General features: G+C 37.6%; 1 protein-coding gene across 11 annotated transcripts in view; it reads left to right on the top strand.

Moving 5' to 3' along the window:
* LOC129427325 (band 4.1-like protein 1) overlaps positions 1–19,153 on the top strand; it is a 126,401-nt gene that overhangs the window by 27,974 nt on the left and 79,274 nt on the right. The gene's annotated exons all lie outside the window — the stretch shown is intronic.

Genomic DNA, 19,153 nt, shown 5'->3' with positions numbered 1-19,153 from the left:
ATGGGGTTTGATTTTTCCCAACCACTGGCTGAAACAACCCATCATTCACTTTTTTAAAGCTTTCAAGTTTTTTTAAGCAAGCGTTTTTTTGCCAAGTCACCAGTGGTTTGAGAAATATTACAAAAGGCACATAATTTCATTGCCCTTTTTAACACTGCAAGCTCATCTGTCACACGTGGACTTAACATAAAGGCTTTTAGAAGGAAAGTGATAAAATAAGTGCCCTTAAGAGCCTGCTTCCGTCATATACAATATTGGTGGTGCTTTAATGCATATCACTTTGTTGGCTGTTTGCTAAAACCTTTGTAATTTGTAAGGCTAAAGGTGTAAGTTTACATAGTATGTTTTACAAACGGTTTCATTGGCAAGAGCTTACAGTAAATTTAGTCATCTGATTTAAAACACAGCACATTTTGGAATGTCAATGTCCAGTCCCACAAGTTCTGTTATGCAGTCTATGAGCTCTATAGTTGCGAATTCAACCTGGGCAACGTGTTGAACATTTACAGTTGTATGCATTTAATTCAGTTAAGCAAAATTGTGAATAGTATGATGATTATTAATTTCCTAAAGAATCCAATCATTAACTTAATTTCAAGATCCTTTCATGTTTAACTAATTGCTGTATGTAATAAAAATGTTTTAGTAAGGCTCTGCTTTAAACCTCACCAGGAAAATGGCATTTAAGTAATTTAGTCTGATCTTGAATGATAAACAATTATGTTTATTACTATGTATTAATATATAACTAGTGGTATTATGATTGGTAGGAAAGCATTCTTTGTTAAACTACTTTGGAACATAAATAGAACTGAATTCAGTTATATTTATGGATATAAATGAAACTGATTAAATTTTTTCCCTTGTGCATTTTATGAGGAACAGTCTGGAACATATCATATCATAATCATGTCAGAGGATTTTTTACAGAGTGTGGCAAGACCCTTCAGCATTTTGTTATTTGTCAGGGGTGAATAACTGATCTTGAGTAGCTCAATTGGTGTTAGCAGTGCAAGAAGACTGTGGGCCCTATTTTAATGATTCAATCCCATGGTCTAAAGCGCATGGTGCACTAAAAGGGTGTGTCCGAATCCACTTTTGCTAGTTTAAAAACAGGAAAAATGGTCTATGCGCCTTTAGAACATTTTCTGGAACTTTTGTGAAAATCATAATAAATGCTGGCACTGGCTGCGTACATTTTTTTAAATGCTGGCGGGGAAAGAGTTAAAGTCCACACCTCAGAAACTGACAGCGTTTATACGCCCAGGCACATTAATCTGTATGATTTTCTTTCACATCCATCAAAAAGTCTTACATCTATGAGCAAATATTTTCTTGTTAGGAGGCAGTGAAAATATTACTGTAAACATATTCCTTAAATATTTGGCTTGGCATCATTTCTAAACCCTCAACTCTGTGTTAAACAAGAAAAAATGACCTGATTTACTCCTTTAATTAATGTGATTTATTTTAAAAGAAATGTTTGTCTCTGTAATCTTTTAGCAAAGTTGATTCATTTAATGTGTTTCAAAAACAACATTCTTTCTGTCTGACATCAGCAATTACTCTTTACGCTCATTCACACAGATCCAACAAACACCAACAGACCCTTTTCATTAGAATAATGGTGTTGGTTGAAGTTTGTTGGCATTTGTTGGATTATTGTGAATTGGCCTTTGTTCCTTAACCCTTAGCTCCCTTACCACCTGATTCTAGTTCTGGTATGTAGCACCTAAGATAATATATAGTAAGACAATGCCACAGTTATGTAACCATTAATGGGGGGAAATGCAACGCTCAATATGGCCGCGCTAGTGAAGAAGGCACCGCCTTACAATATAAGGAACCAATCATCAATCATTAAAGACTGATGATTCTCTATACAGAGTTTTGTGAGGTTCTCGACAGTCTTTGCATATGCATAGTAGCTGTAGCAACCTGGAAAAATGTTTTTAGAGCAATTTGAGTTTAAGAAACACAATTATACTGTTAATGTCAGGTTTAATTGTTGGTTATAACTTAATTTAGTTGAAAAGATTTGGTCTTAAATGTCTGCAATAGCCACCTTTAATTCAGTGTACCGCATTTGACTTGTCAATAAGTAAGTGCAATAAGTGTTTCCCAAAACCAGTCACTGATTGTTTAGACATAAGAACATAAACATTCTTCTATCCAAATGGAGGCGCTGGGTGTGCTGTATTAGGCAAATACAGTACAAAAATACTGCCAAAACCACTGCTCCTAAATATACGTGTATAATGACGATAATCAAACAACATGACAGTTTGTGAAAGTTACTGTCGGAATTAATGAGTCGCGCTTAATGCCCCCCTGACCTAAATGCACTTTTAAATGTGTTTCTAGCAGAAAATGATTCGCCAGTGTGTGTGCAGAAACATCCAGTAAATATAAAAATCCATCTCTTTTTTGTGTAATCTCCTTTAAACCGCAAAAGTCACACAAAACAGGCTTTTGGGGATCCCCTATCAATGTGATGTCACATTGTTTACGCCTCAACCATAACCGCTCACAGATTACGCCTTATGAGCGAGTGGTTCAAAATTCTTCCAGAGACACATGTTTTGATGTAGTCCAAAGCACATGTGTATGTGCTCTACCCCTACTTTGCATACGGGGAGGGGAACAGAAGCTTTCTTAGCATTTAAAGAGACAGACACAAATGTAGCACATTTTTCATTGCAGCTTCAAATGGCCATGTTTAACATTGTATAATGAAAGATGTGGTTTATTTTGAGCTGAAACTTTACAGACACATTCTGGGGATACCAATTTAAGCAAAACAGAAGTTTAAAACCTTAGCTCATCAAAAATCTACTATTTTGTTGCCTAAACACATTTATATTATCTTCAGCAAATCTAGCTTGTGGCTCAGGGGCTTCACGATTTTACCAAGTGAAATGAAGTCAGAATTAGCTATGCACATGAAACATCAGCACATTTACTAAGCCCACATCCTGTGAATTAGAGAAACAACTTTTATAAAAAAATATTAGACATTACTTCAAATTTCTCTATGGTAAGCAAAATGTGTTTTATAATGTATGATTAAAGGCAAAGTGCACAATGTTTGAAAGTAGGGGTGTCACGATTCTCCAAATCCTCGATTCGATTACATTTTCGATTCTGATGTCACGATTCAGTTCGATTCTCGATTTTCAAATGAATTTTTTTAAGACAAAAAATGTATTATTATTATTATTTTTTTTAATTATTTTTTATTATTATTATTGTAGTTTCACATTAACATCCACATTGCGTGCTTTTCCTTGTATGTGGGTTTGTGGGCTTTACTTTACACGGAGAGCTTGTAGAGAGAGAATTCCTTCTTGCACGCAGATAGACTTGCGCACGTCTTGGACTCCTATTATCTGAAATAAAACCGGTGCGTCATAAGCAGCTGCGCTTCTGTCTCACATGCACGCGCTCTCGCATCTGTCCAAAGTCTAAACATAAACGAAAGTAATAATCCTTACGTATTTGTTCAGTTTTATGCGTTTCATGCGGGCTGAGGCAATCTATACATTTTGTTTAAAATATAACCCGCTGCATCTTGGCGGCTCTCTCGTGCACGTGCAGAGAGCTGCGCTCTGTCCGAAGGCAGATCACTAGGTAGTAATCCTGTTTATGATATGCATTCAAGGAGTTGTAGCAATACAATCCCTCGTGTTTAAAATATAAATCGCGTTATGCTGGATGGATGTTTTTAAAGGCACTTCTGAGAGTTTATTTTCCCCCGCTTGGCAAGCCGACGGACGTGAGATGGGGGCGTGGCAGCATCTACGATCCCATTTTTTAATTCGATGTTCGGGGTTGTGACTTAATTTCGATCTTTTAAATCGAAATCGTGACACCCTTATTTGAAAGCCAATGTTGATATTTGAAATCACCTAAACAAACACGCACCTACCCCAGTAGAATCTGGACCTTTTTTTTAATAGACCCGCCCCACACATACGCAACACCTGCAAGAATGTCAGTTAGTAGACACGCCTCTTTCTGCTGATTGGCTACAAGTGTGTTTTGGTAATCGGTCGACTACCTTTTCCAAAGCGTTTTTCAAACATTGTGCACTCTGCATTTAAATATCCTGTTAGTTTATACAGACTTACGGTTAGAACTTCAAATGCAAAAAGCGTCCTAAACTTGTGTCTCCTATTTAGGACGATAAATTATTCATGTCAGTTTAAAGTTAAAAAAAAACTAATTTGGTCAATTCAGTAAAACATGGCATTGCATGAATGACAGATTGTGTCTATGTGCACGTGGGAATATTGTTTATTATCATTCTCACAGTGTGTTTTACGACAAGCTAAAAAGGCATTATATATGTCACAGTAAGTGGCTTACACTTACCCGCCCTGTTGATGGGTTTCATACATTTATATCAGTGCTTTTCAAAGGGTTTGAATTGCTCATGCATGGGCAGCATACTGAACAGGCAGGTCAGACAGAAATGGTCAGGATCTATTTGTAAGGCTCTGATCTCAGTCTTACTGATATGAAGTTTTGTTAGAGACTTTAAATTGCAGGTGGATGTTACATATTCAGACTTGATTTTTGCCATAAAGAACGGGGTGTAGGACTATCATGCAGCCCTAATGTACAATATACTATAGTGTTCTATACAGTAGTGTTAACTAAGTGTATAAGCTGTAATATTTACTTTGCTAGGGTTCAAACACATATTAACTAGGAATATTTTTACTATAGCAATATCATTTCTTCATGATTTATTCACCCTCAAGCCATCCTAGATACATATGTCCGTCATCTTTCAGACGAACACATTTGGAGTTATTTTAGTAAATGTCCTTGCTTTTCCAAGCTTATAATGGGAGAAAACAGGGATCAGGAAACACATTCTGAAAATCGGCCAATTCCGGTCTCTGGCCGGTCGATCGGTGCATCTCTAGTTATGTACATTATAATTGGAATTATGTCAAGAGATCCTTCTAAAATGTACACTGCACCTTTAAAATGGTTGAATATTACAATATGTAAAGTCTACAATGCAGGGCACTAATGGACAATTCAAAGTACTCAGCATGCCAGCCAGCCAATCAGATAATTTTATTTTCATACATTATGCAATACGCAGTCAATGAAGGATCGTTTGGCAGTTTGTGGGAATGTTGTCTGTGGCAGAGTAGTTTACAATGAATTCTGAGCTTTTCAGTAGTTTTTAGGTATTCTGAACTTAAACACAAAATTGTAATAAAAGACAAAAACTGGAATGAAATGATTTTTCATTATGAATGACTTGTACTATAGATGTGGTGCGTCGTGTAGTCGAGTCTTAAGTTAAAGATACACTTTCAAAACAGTTTTCTTTTTATGCTACTTTTGCTTTAGCAAAAGAAAATGCTGCAAAGTCTTTTTTTGTTTAGTCGATAGTTAGACTAATTATTGTTTCTCTGAAGCAATAAAGTCACAGTCAATATATAATCATAAGGAAATAAAAGTGTTAAGTATAATCAAATCATTCCTGACAATAACCACTTTAGTTCATAACTGCTATCTAAAAGATACAAACAATTATTAGCAATAAAAATGCATGTGTTATAATTTAATATATGGAAATCTTCATTCGAGTTTCATAGTGTTTGGCAATAACACCATCATTACGGCTCACTTTGCAGTCCCTGCAGTGGCTAGTTTACTTTAAACTAGATAAAGACACATTTTGAGAATGAATGGCAGTGACACTTACAGTACAGAAGTAATTGTGTTTGTACTTTGCCTTCTTACAATATGTAGGAATACTTGCTAAAGGCCATTGTGAGTGTGTTAATACATCAACTAGAATAACAGTCCTGTTATCATATCTCAGTGTGCTATGCCAAAGAGGCTGTGTAGCATTAATACTCATGCAGGTAGAGAGGAGGATGGAGGTCAGATGTAATGAAGCTTTCTGCCTGTTAAGATAACTCAGTGATAGAGCGCACACTGCTGAGGTCTCTACATGCCAGACTTCAGTCCAGTTGCCTTCCAATACCCCCTCTCTAAAAACTATTACAGAGCTGTAGGGTAGTTATAGTTGGAAAGTTGCATGTGTGTGAAGTTTGTTATTCTGCGTGTAAAAACAGTGCACCTTTTTCCAGTAACAGATCACTTTTTTTCTGGTTTATTGTGATGTGTTGTTGTTTTTCACATCACAGTGTAACAAATGCATCTTTATAAGACAAACATGCTGCTGCTTATTCTAATTAGTTTTTAATTCCTCACTGCTACTATTGCATGTTAAATTAAGCTTTATAGGATTGAATCCTACAGGAATGATTGAATGTCTGCTCATAAATCTTACGTGGGCTGGAATGAAGCATGACATTGCAAATCATTTCATCAGCAATTTGTCTTTGAAGAAATGATAAAACATGATTAAAAATAGTGAATAACATTAGTAAATGTTCACATAAGTCTTTCAAACTCTATTACAACAACTATTACTGTTACACCTTCTGACCTAAATCAGTATGAATTAACTTTATGTTATTAAGATTAAATTGCCTTAAAGAAATATGAACTGACACATAGTTTTATCAAACAGCAACATTTCTAAAGATTAATTAAATAGATAAACAGCCTGCTACACCAGCTTAACTCATTCCCGCCAGCATTTTTTGTGATTTTCAAAAATTTTCTTCTAAAAATATTTAAACATACAAATATATCAAATGAAAGAACAGACCCTTCGCTTTCAAACTTACAATAAACAAACAAACAAACAAACAAAACAGGGAAAAACCTTTCATCCTATCATCCTATCTTATTTTTTTTCTCTGTTTATAAATTCTTAAATGTAGACATTTTTCTTCAAAAATACAAATATTTGGAGCAAAATGTTAAAATAATTGCATTTTTGTAAGGAATTTTGTTAGAGATCAGATTCAGAATAATAATCAAAACATAAACATAGTGTAAAATTAATAAATAATGTTTTTTATTTTTATAAATTGATCGCAATCTAGTGTATAATCGCGGTATTGCAGATTACCATAAAAACTCCAGGCAAATGTTTTCTCTTAATTGACGAGATAACTTGTGTCAATGGCAGGGAATGAGTTAACCAGCTAAAACCAGTCTGGGAGACCAGATAAAACCAGTCAACCAGCTTTGATGCCAATCACTCCAAACACGTTTTAAATGTTTAAAAAGAAACACTTACCGTTCACGTCTGGATCACATATCCATGCGGGCGCCATCTTGGGAAAACTGAACTCTCGCGTGAAAGCACAACACCTGTTCCGGGCAACAAGTTTCACGCGAGAGTTTAGTTTTCCCAAGATGGCGCCCGCATGGATATGTGATCCAGACGTGAACGGTAAGTGTTTCTTTTTAATAAACTGCCTGTACACTTGCAAAGTTCTCAATGCTTCGGTTTACATATAGAGACCCTCATTGTGCTACAGTGTAAGTGTGGGGTTATTTTGAGCATTATTAGTAGTATAGACATAGCAATTTCGTTTTTAATGCACCGATGCCCCGAAGGCTACCATAACATGCTAATTTGCATTTAGCAATAACACTGGTCACGTTAGACTAGCATGAAAACAAACTCCAGTGAACGGTCGAACTCGGTACACGTTTGTTATTAACCCTAGAATCATTTCAAGGCGGAATTTCCCTTTAATGCTTGCTCTGAGGGTGAGAGGTGCACAAACACACAGGCGACAGTGAGTGACTGCAGTCCGGTTGTTCCGAGCAACTGTAAACCTTCGTCACCACAACGGAAGGCACGCCTCTCCCCTCAGTTGATTGGACAATGGAAGGACGCAAATGACGCAGGGCGCTTTTCTGCTCTCAGTGCTCCTTCAAAAACGTGTGCTGAGGCAGGCGGCAAAAAGCGCAAGGCATTTGGCGCACATAATGCTCACTGCCCGTAGAAAATCATTCAAAAAAGGCGCCTGCAACTGCCCTAAACACGTTTGGTGTTATCGGCCCCTTAGGCTAGCTTTAGCTGGTATTTTCAGTAGGGCCAGCCGTGGGGTTAAATTAACCAGACAATGTTTATATTTGACACTACTGTACCCAAGTTTATAAGAAGCTTGTAGTGTAACAACTTTCCCCAAAACACCTCGACTCTAGTTGAACAACTTAAAGTTATCAGTAGCTTTTTTGCTGGGGCTAAAGCACATAAAAAGACATAAACAGTTTGACATTTTCTCTGCATATCCTCGCTTTTAAGATATACTTAGAGAATTGCAGCCTGGACTGAAGCTTATATTTGTTGTGGTTTGCGGGCACGTGCATGTACGACAAAAAGAATTATTGTAGCTTATAAGAGCATTAGCCTGTGGTCTCGTGCTTATGAGGCACATGATACTGGCTGGTACACAAAATATGTGAAAGTTTTACTGCTGTGTCTCCTGGCAGGAGTCTGTACATGGACTTGCAGGTCCCTTATGGGCAGGTAGGCACCGATCCAAGACTGCTCAGGGCAGGCCACCTTATTAACCAAGTTGAAAACAAGCGGTATGAAACACCAGCTTGATGACTCATGTCCTTTGGTGCCTGGCATGTAAACACACACTTCACATCTTTCAAGCTCGCTTTTCTAATATGGAGTGCGGTGTTCTGCTGCATTTAGTTTGAATATGTGCAAAAGCGAGACATTTTCTTTTATCACTGCTGCTGATCTTTTGGATGGCTGCCAGTGAGAAGATATTTGCAACAAACTTGATACACTGTAGAGACAGGAACAGGTCTCAGCTTCAATGTAAAACAGTGTGTGTCTATAGGTGTGAATATTTCACCCCATTATCAATACAAAAATATTGTGCTTAAATGTGCAATGTGTCAATTTTGTGTTACTTTGCAATAAATGGAATTGCAATCTGTTTGTTTTAGTGACCAGGCTTGGTCCAAACCTCAGCTGATATGCCAGGCCAGACAGTCAGCTGTGAAATAATGCATGTGTGTAATGTGTCTATTTAACAGCCTCAAGTAACTTATATATAGCAGAGGCAGAGATTCAACATCAGGCCTCTCTTTTGTCTTTGAATTAAATATGGATGATAGTTAGTCTAAAGAGATTTTATTTTCCTTCTTCTCTTCTGTGTCTCGTTTATTGTTGTTCAGATGACCTTGTGCTTGCTCTTCAGAGCAAACTGTGCCACAGATGTCTCACCCGGCTGCTTAAAAGAGTTTCGGCTGAATTCCCCTCGATCTTTAAAGCCGAGCAGTGACACAATAAGAGTAAACAAATATCAGTCAATGCAAACTGCAATGTAGGCGTCGATGGTATGGCCACAATCTTACATCATGTACTGTATGAGTAATATGTAGCAAATTCTCCGTGGAAATTCAACCCAAAATGTTTTATACTGTATTACGTAACCATATATTTATTTTTGGATAATGCATTGAATTAAGTTAATTCAGTTCACTTAATTATGAATTTTAATTTTTTTTATAATTTGATTTGGAAATTATGTTGGGCCAGTGGTTCACAGCACAATGTAATATACCCAGAAATTCAAGTTGACAACACAGCAAAATTAAGTAAACAGAATTAAGCCACAGCACAGTAGAAAAGGTCTGAAGTGGTTCTTACATAACCGCACGCACCATTAAATTCAAGATTGTCATAAAGATTCTACAATTCATTATAATAAAAACTAGTCATTATAATCAATGAAGCAGCCTATACTGTATACTGTAGCAGTTTAGACAGTTAAACCATTGTTCTGCCCAGTACTGCTTTACACTATTATCCTTAACATGGCTAATATGGTAAAGTGTGTCTATGACATATTTCAACAGTATTTATGTGATATGCATTTACATTTATGAAACTTTAGGTACATTTTTATCAGTATGCATCTTCCCTGGGAGTCGAAACTTCGCGTTGCTAATCCATGGCTTTACCAATTAAAGAACTCAATTGATCCTTTTAAGATCCCGTATAATATTACATTTAACTTTTTGTCTGCATTTGTGTGTGTGTGTGTGTGTGTGTGTGTGTGTGGCCTGAGTGCATTGATTTTAGTTATAAAGTTCAGATACATCTATGAGACGTTTGACCATTGCAGTTATTTATGCCAGATAAACAGGAAATTCAGTTTTGCTTTGTGTTCATGCATATATGTGCATCTGTGCGTGGACTGCAGTGAGCCAAACCCTTCATTTCTACAGTGCCCAATGATTTGTCATTATTTAGTGCAGTGGTGCCACAGTAATTACGACCCAATGTCAACTTCAAAGACGACTGTTATTACTCGTGTTCCAATGCAGCTGCAGAGAAATATCGGCATGTTTATTTTGACACAAGTGCTTATTAGAAACCATCTGTCAAATGACCTCGGCAGAAACTCAAGATATCAGCCTTTCGGATATTCATTCTATGTCTCCATTTTCTTTAGGATAACAGACAGTTGAAACTGAACACAAAGATGAATAAAAGTCAGGGATTATTATGTCACATCCTCAGATCATGTCAGAATTATTACATTTGACAGATCACAATCACTTGTAAAATAAAACCTGTAGAGAACTCAAAATATTGTCCCACTTTACATCAGGTGTCTTTGTCTAGATTATGTACTTACAGTACATAACAAAAAATTAAGAATAAATGTAGCGTATGCGTACTTATATTTAGGTAACTACATTTTGACCCTATTAAATTGTGACTTTTGTAAGTAGTAAGGTAAAAGAAACTGTGCTTTGTTGAAAGACTGAAATGTGTGGTTAGACACGAAGCAGAGTCAGTGTGACCCCTTCAGCTTTACGGATACAGCTTTAGCCTTAAGTACCTTATTGTACCACACAATCCAAATGTTTAATCAAGAAAAAAAAGTATCAATCCAACTTTCATAAAGTAAAATCACTAAAATCCCTTTTCCGCTGGAAAAAATAGTCCTGACTCTGAACAGTAGCAGAATGTTTCACATATGTTTTAATTGCTAAAAGTGCTAAGCAGTGATACACACAATCATTGGATACAGCGGTCATCGCGAATACACAGCTATTGACCAATCAGAATCAAGGACTGGAACTAACCGTCATAAACCTGTAAGTACAGTAGGAGCTTCACATGGACTCTTGGTGGCAGCACAGAGGACAGTTTTATTTTCCTTGTATCATTTTAACAGAAGTTCATAACAGAAGCACACTCACAGTTTTCTGGCTTCAGGCTCACATAACACTTTCTCTATTTCCTCACATATTTGGTTGTTCGCCCTCAGCAGGCCACTTTGAGTCCATTAACTCTTCTTAGCAAAGTGCTTCATGTTCAAATAGCTTTGGCTCATGGATCGTTTCCCTGAGTGGCTTTTTCTTTTTTTGTAGGATCCCTGAATGACACTCTTGGGGTGATTTCCAAATGGCACCCTTGAAGGACACTGCGGGAGAAGGGCACTATTTGTAGAGCTGTTTCAAACGAAAATGTGCCCCTTCACAAAGGTCCATTCTGGCTGTTAGTGTACACTTAGTTTTTTATAGTTTTGCCATTGATCATGTAATACTTGGCGGTGATTGATTCTGAAGAGTGATTCATTTAAGATCATAAACTGGGATTTAAAAACGCTCAATTGAAAGGACTTTCAGCAGAAAAATATTCCTTTCAAATTTATAGATTTTCCTGTTTGTTTTGTACAGAATAACACATGCCGAACCAGCATGCAAATTTAAATACATTAAATGAAAGACAAAGAGCCAAAAACTGCTTTCACAAATTCAGTCTTTACTGGTAAATAGCAGTTAACAGATCATGTGTGAACAGGACCATTTTTGAAAATACTGGTTAATTAGTCCTGTCAATTTACAAGAAAAGATGTAAGATTAGCAGTAATTTACTGGTACGATGCTATGTGTAAACAGGGAATAGGATTTTTGGTATGAGCAAGGATGATGTCAGAATTAGCTGACAGCCAATCATAACATTCTGACACAGATGACGCATTCACCTCATGCTCTGTTTGTGGATGTTTCTCACACGCTGCTTGAAGTCAAACAAAAGTAAAGTGTTAAATCAGCCTAATCCCTTCACAAGAGTTTATTAAAAGCAACTGTGCACGACTGCCAACTTGAAAATACAAGCTACAGAAAATACTGGCCACTCATATAAAGTCATAACCGGCCATTGTTTACAGCATAACGCCAACCTCAGGGTGCAGCGGTTTGGAAGAAACCTCCGCTCTCTGACAGAGTTTACCTGTATTTTGGTACTGATGTGTGAATAATAATTATTATACTGGTACAAAGACATGTGTGTGAACAGCATATTTGTGTATTTACTATAGACATTCTGGAAAATGTATGGTAATTTATGGAAATAAATTGTGTGAAAAAAACATTTGAAGCCAAAATTTTGCACAGAAAGAAAATATTTTAAATTAATATTTTCCTCTTGTAAAAATATGGTCATTAAAAAACCAAAACAATAACAAAAATAAATTGAACTTATAAGACATAAACAACAAGTTATAAGATTTGTGCAATTTTTCTAAAAATATGTAAAAATATGTCTCTTAAATAATTTTTTTGTTGTTTTTTGTTTTAAATATAAACCACAACTAAATTACGTTTATGCTTAAAGGCACACCATGCAACTTTTTGGCCACTAGGGGGTGCTAGACATGTATTTTTCAGGTCTAGCTCCCCTAGAGGCCACAAGCGCCGCAGCACTGTCGCAAAGAATAAGAAGACAACTCTTTAGGTCACAAAGTGTGCCTTCCAGCCTGTCATATGAATATAATTTCATAGGTTTTACTTTATTTCAAATGCCAAAAGATAGCGTAGCTCACGTTTTCAAGCCAGTTGTAATGATGGTCGGGTGTCAGACATTACTTAAGTTATATATGTCAGCAAAATAACATTACTTAGTAGTCCAAAAGCATGACGGCCAAGTCAGCATCGTCAGGAACCCCTCCTCCTGCTTTAGTTCACGCCAGTGAGCGAACGCTGCCCCAATATTGATCCTCGTCCTTCCTTTTATTCTGTAACTCTCCCGTTTTCTTGGGTTTCTTTTTCTTAGTTGCTGCTTCGGCCATGACAAAAACATCTGAAAAAAAATAGCTTTTTCGGGTTACTACCCGAAACCCCAAGTTTAAAAGTACGAGTAAAAACGATACAGACCCCGTCAGGTTATGGTGGACATGTCATTCAATCTATTTTAAGTTGATGTATCATCACAAGGGTCTTGAAAATATATTATGAAGGTGTCACTTTAAAACAAGAGAACTATTTTTTTCCACAAGTATGCTATGCTATTATTCTTCTCAAGTACATTTGTCTTGTTTTTAAGGATGTTTTCAATGGAAAAAAGACTAAAATACTGATTAAGAAAAGCATTTTTGCAGTGTTATTTTCTAACAAACATGTAAAGGTGAACTTTGCTGACTGCTACAGTACGTTATCAAGGTAACATTCTGATTCAACATACAGTGAGTGATCAAGATGTATTTCATTGTGGATGGTGTACCAAACATGATGTTAATGCCCTTGCGAGTGTTCTGCCCTTCAGAATGCTCACTTTCAAAAGATTCGCTTCGGGAGTCTGATGGTTCTCTACCCACAATCCTCTGCAGTATTTTGCATGCAGTAGGACGAGTGGCTGTCGTGACGCTGTGCTTCCTGTGTAAAGTTCAGGATGCATGTTGAGAATATAATGGCAACCTTGCCAGGATAGTTTGATGTGGGTTTTGTTCTGTTGCGAATTGTTTTGACCAGCGGTGTGTACAGAAAATGAACACACACATACACGAACACTGTGTTTATTTGCTGCTGTAGCACTTCAGTTATATATCTGACGTGGTTTGACATGCGGGTCTAGCTGAAGGGGGCACCGGGCCAGCTGTTGACGTCTGTGAAATGCCTCTTTTAATCTGCAGAGGGACACAGAGTCGACTTGAGCTATTGAATTTACAGCTGGTCTGCAACAGTGTCAGAGTCAGTGAGCCATAGGGCAGTGATAACAGGAAATCTGTTTGTTTCTGGAGTGTTTGTGTGTGTTCTCCTTCAGAAGACCTCCTGCCTGCAAGAGTCACCATCTGGGCCGGGTGGTCTGTCACTGTAATTACATCATTATGCAGATATTTGAATATATGACAGAGATTTTGGCCTGAAGAGGCAGTTTGCTATCTTTAGGTACTCATATTAGCTGTAAAAGAAAAGTGATTCTGGTTAACACCATTCTATGCATTTTGCTGAATGCTTTTATCCTTTTTTTTTGCATTTAACACATTTTATTTCATTTAGCTTTTATTCAAAGCAACTTAAAGTGTGTTATTGGCTTGTTCCTATACATGTAGTTAAAGCATTGCATTCGGATACTCAGAGAACACACACGGTGGTAAAACACTTGGAATGCACCGATTCAAATTTTGCCGATATCAATATACAAATACTTAGAATGACTGCCAATGCCGATAGTACAGACCTACAGTCCACAGGAATCCATTCAATCTCTCAATAGACTGTATTGAATGACATAAAAATAAACCAATTAAACAAGCCTTATCTTTATGTAATGTCTATTCAATGATTATGTCTGTACCAATACATTTTTTATCAACAAATATTGCTAATAATTCTTTGACTTATTTAGTATATCATTGAATGACAGTCGCACTTTAAACATTTCATAATTAAGGCCTAGTCCACACGGACACGGGTATATTTATAACCGGAGTTTTCCCTAAAAAAAAATCCCGTCCACACATGCTCGGTTTAAAGCAACACCAAAGAGGTTTTTTTACCTTAAAATAACGTTTCCAAAAAAATTTCAGTGGTTCATCCACACAAAACAGGGTGAATGGCGCTTTCACATTCGCTTTGCAGCCCTCTATCGGCCAAAACCGCACTAAATAAGTTTCCAACCTTCGGGTAGTGGTCCTGTAGTTTGAGTGAAAACTACAAAAACTTGCTTTACGGCAGACCTACAATCCAATCAGAGCCAGCTATGCTGCAGTATTTACGACAGTGGTAATGAACAATTACGCTTCTAACCTGTAGGGGGAGCAAAGAGCCAGAGTTCTTTAGTGTTGCTTTAAATTAAATATCCATCCACACGATAAAGCAAAAGCACGCTATCAAGCGCTGTCAAGAGCATGCCACACCAGCAGGCGGGGATATAACCAAAATCGTGTTCCGCAATATAGTGAGATAACTGAGCATCTATCTGTATACATGTTAGAAGCCCTGTTAGCACAGTTATTATTAGCAAGATACGTCCGCCATTGCACAGAACCATCAACAAAGCAGTCAGCGGCGCACAATCTTGACGTCAAACACAGTGGATAACGGCGCACATTCTGACGTCGCAAGGCAAAACCCTCGGTTTTACTCTCTACACGACACCACTGTAACCGGGGTTTCTTAAAAAGCTCACCCTGGCCGGGGTTTTCAAATATGCTCGGTTTCAGTGCCCTGATACTGCAGTTTCGTGTGGACGAACAGCCGAACCGCGTGAAAAAACTCACGGTTATAAAAATACCCGTGTCCGTGTGGACTAGGCCTAAGACTCAAAACTTCCTGCATATTTATCTTACTACCTTAGAAAAAAAATTCTTTCTTTCATTTGTATTAAATTATTGTCGCAGGGACCCAATAGTCTTTAGAAAATGAAAGAAGGCATAAAGTGAGAATATTAAAAGATTAAATTACCAAAGATAAATGCAAAGATGTTTCCTGGAATCATATTTGTGATTACGTCAGTAAAAATAAATGATAGTTGAACATGTATTACTTGTAATGTACATGGCCATGATGAGAGAGCTGTGTGTTTTAAGCCCGGGATACCCTGCAAGATTATTGGCTTTCCCAGATGAAAGATTGCCATCGTGAAACTATCGTCACGATTTCTGTGATCGTGGCTCTCCATCGGTGGTCCTATGTCGTACAGTGAGAAAGGCTCAAAGACGGCCGTTTCCCCGGTCTTGCGTCCAAAGATAGCCTACGATAGTTTTCTGGCAGTGTCAGAAATTCGGCATGATCACCGCACAGTGTGTTTGCTGCTTACGACCTGTGCGCCGGTATTTGTTTACCACGAGTGCATGCTGGTGACGTTGTGCAATGTGTGCCGCTGCCCCCGAAGCTTCCGTGTCATCATCTTACAGTCTACATGCCTGTCCTACCCGAGTTTATACGATCCATGTCGTACAGTGTGATAAGGTAATGATCTTATAAGAGGACAAAAATCGTGCAGTGTATCCCGGGCTTTAAAGGTGCAGTGTGTAAATTTAGCGGCATTTGGTGGTGAGGTTGCAAATTGCAACCAACTGCTCAGTTCACAGCTCACCCCTTGCTTTTGAAATGCATAGAGAAGCTACGGTAGCTGACACAGGACAAACATGTCATCATTGGAGAAAATTTAATAAAAAAGTTTGTCCGTTAAGAGCTTCTGTGTAAACAAAATGTCTCATTCTAAAGTAATAAAAACATAACGGTTCATTATGAAAGATCTTTATACACCCCTGATAATATAGTTTTGTATTGCATTTCTGTCAAAAAATCCTTCTAAAAATTACACACTGCACCTTTAAGACTCTGTGTGTGAAGACTATAGGCCCTATTTTAACATTCTAAGCGCATGGTCTAAAGCGCAGAGCGCACAGTCTAAACGGGCGTGTCCGAATGCTAATTCCACTAAGAGAAAATAGTTTGTGTGCCTAGCACACAGTCTAAATGGTTGTTCCTATTCTCATAATGAGTAATTGGTGTGTTTTAGCCATAACTTGCAATAAACCAATTAGAGTCTCATCTCCCATCCCCTTTAAAAGCCAGTTGTGCTCCCTATTTAGATGGCGGAATTTGAAGCAGCTCTTTACGCCTTATAACTTCTCGTATTCTGTCCTTATTTATGTCCAAGAGACTCAATAATAATCTTTTACATCTTAATCCTTTAACTTTTTATATTCTGCATATTACTAATGCGCTCTTTAAATAACAAAAACAATATTGCATAGTCTATTTTAGTCAACAATGCACCTGAACACAGCTCGTTTTTAGACAAGAACGCCCATTGGCGCAAAAATGCATTAAATAATGTGGCGATAAATGCAAAAACTGCGCTGGGCTGAAACTGGCAAAAAACACTTTCGTCACGCATTGTGCTGCATTGCGCTGGGTGTATGATAGGGCCCTATGAGCTCAGGTGCATAGGAACATTATGATTTTACTTTTTCCCAATCAAAGCAAGACAATAGCTTATGGTATGGGTAGACTTGTGTTTATAAGAAATATTGTCACTTTCACAGTTAGTATGGGGGGTTGCTACTGATTTTCTTTACTGAATTATAATTTTGTTGAAGGATTGGAGGGAGATTTTTGTTTTGAGAGGATGTTACAGTATATAATGACGCTTTTCCATTGCATAGTACCCCACGGTTTGGGTCTGGTCGGCTTACTTTTGGTGGCTTTTCCACTGGGTTCAGTACGTAGTACCCGATACTTTTTATAGTACCACCTCAGTTGAGGTTCCAAGCGAGTTGAACTGATACTAAAACATGAGTGAAAACACTGTACTGTAGATAACTGATTGGTCTGAGAGAATCGAGACGAACGTCATTCTAAACGCAAGATTAGCCTTTTTTTTGTCTCAAGCTAACCTGTTGTCATTTGTGCTTTGATGTAAGTTCCCAAACTCCCTTTTAGCGGTGAAAAACATCCACAGGTTGAGAATCAGGAACATTATACAGTGTTTTCCAGACTTGAGGTTTGTAGCGGCACCTTTGCGATGCGAACAGTGTGCGTCGACTGACGCCATGGGTTTTTTTCTGTGAGACAGATGTAGTGATAAACGTGATGTGCAAACATTTATTTGTGGTGGTCAATTTTGATTTTGTGGCAGACTGAGAAATAAATGAATGTATGGGAATGTATAGCATTCCAACGACGCTCTCACATGTATGACATCACAGCAGTAGCCAGCGCAAATATAACGACACGCCTATAATCCCTCCCACTCTGAAGTGGTACTAAACTCGATGGAAAAGCTAACCGAGCCGAAGTGAGCTGACCCGACCTGACCCGTTGGATATGCAACGGAAAAATCCCTTAAGTGTCTTTGTCTTAATGTACCATTGAGTATATGTTTTTTTCAGGGAAAGAACATACGCGATCATTACCTTAGCAAATGTGACATTTTTTGCATTTTGACTTTCTTGTTAGTAAGTGAGTTATTTAAATTATTTTGAAGTTTTTTCAGTGCAGCAGACTACACGAGTCATTGTTGCATGACTGGAGTGCAGCATTTTAATGATGGTGTGATGTAATATCCTTGTGAATTTTTACATTCATTACCAATAGTTAAAGCAGTAGTTAGCAAACAGTCGGCTGGTGGATTGGGTCACATAATTTATGGCTCCAGTAAACAAACCAAAACTACTTTGATTTATCTCAAAGGATATTTGTGGTAATGATCTGTGTTTCTAAATTGTCCCAGAAGAGTTGTTTTTTATCTGGATAATTTGTTTTAGTTGCATATTAAGTGTATTTTTTATTATTACTAGGGGTGTCACGATTCTCCAAATCCTCGATTCGATTACATTTTCGATTCTAAGGTCACGATTCGATCCGATTCTCGATTTTTACATATTTTTTATATGGCATATAATTTAGACAAAAATTATATGCCATTATTTATTATTATTATTATAATACTTTAACATTAACATGCACATTGCACAACTCGCATGGGGGTTTGTGGGCTTCACTTAACGCGAGAGCTTGAAGAGAGAGGATTCCTTTTTGCACGCACATGGACTAGAGATGCGCGGTTGGCAGTTACATGGATCGGGCGGATGACGTGACGAAAAATAATATTTTAATTAAATTCGGGCGGGTGCCGGATCGACTGCTTATTATTAGCTGTGTCCTTCTAAGCATGCGACCTCTCTGCCTTTCATAGTGGCAGCCTCAGAAGTTCAAGAAAAGAACTGAAATGAGACGGTCTAGCCGTCTGAGGACCCAAAATTTGCGTCACCTGCTGCACACGCCCCCAGTAGCGCCCACCGCGCCTGTCAGCAGAATACAGCGGAGACATTTCTGACTTATTAAAATAAATATGTAATCAGAAAAATATTAATTTATTTTAGAACATATGACACATTGATGTAGATTAATCTATTCAACAGCATATCAAATAATCAACCTAGAAATATACGCAACATAAACAGAATAATATTAACAC

The sequence above is a fragment of the Misgurnus anguillicaudatus genome, chromosome 14 (genome assembly GCF_027580225.2).
Source record: "Misgurnus anguillicaudatus chromosome 14, ASM2758022v2, whole genome shotgun sequence".
Classification (NCBI taxonomy): Eukaryota; Metazoa; Chordata; class Actinopteri; order Cypriniformes; family Cobitidae; genus Misgurnus; species Misgurnus anguillicaudatus.
The sequence above is the reverse complement of the archived record's forward strand: the minus strand, read 5'-3'. Positions and strand labels throughout refer to the sequence as shown.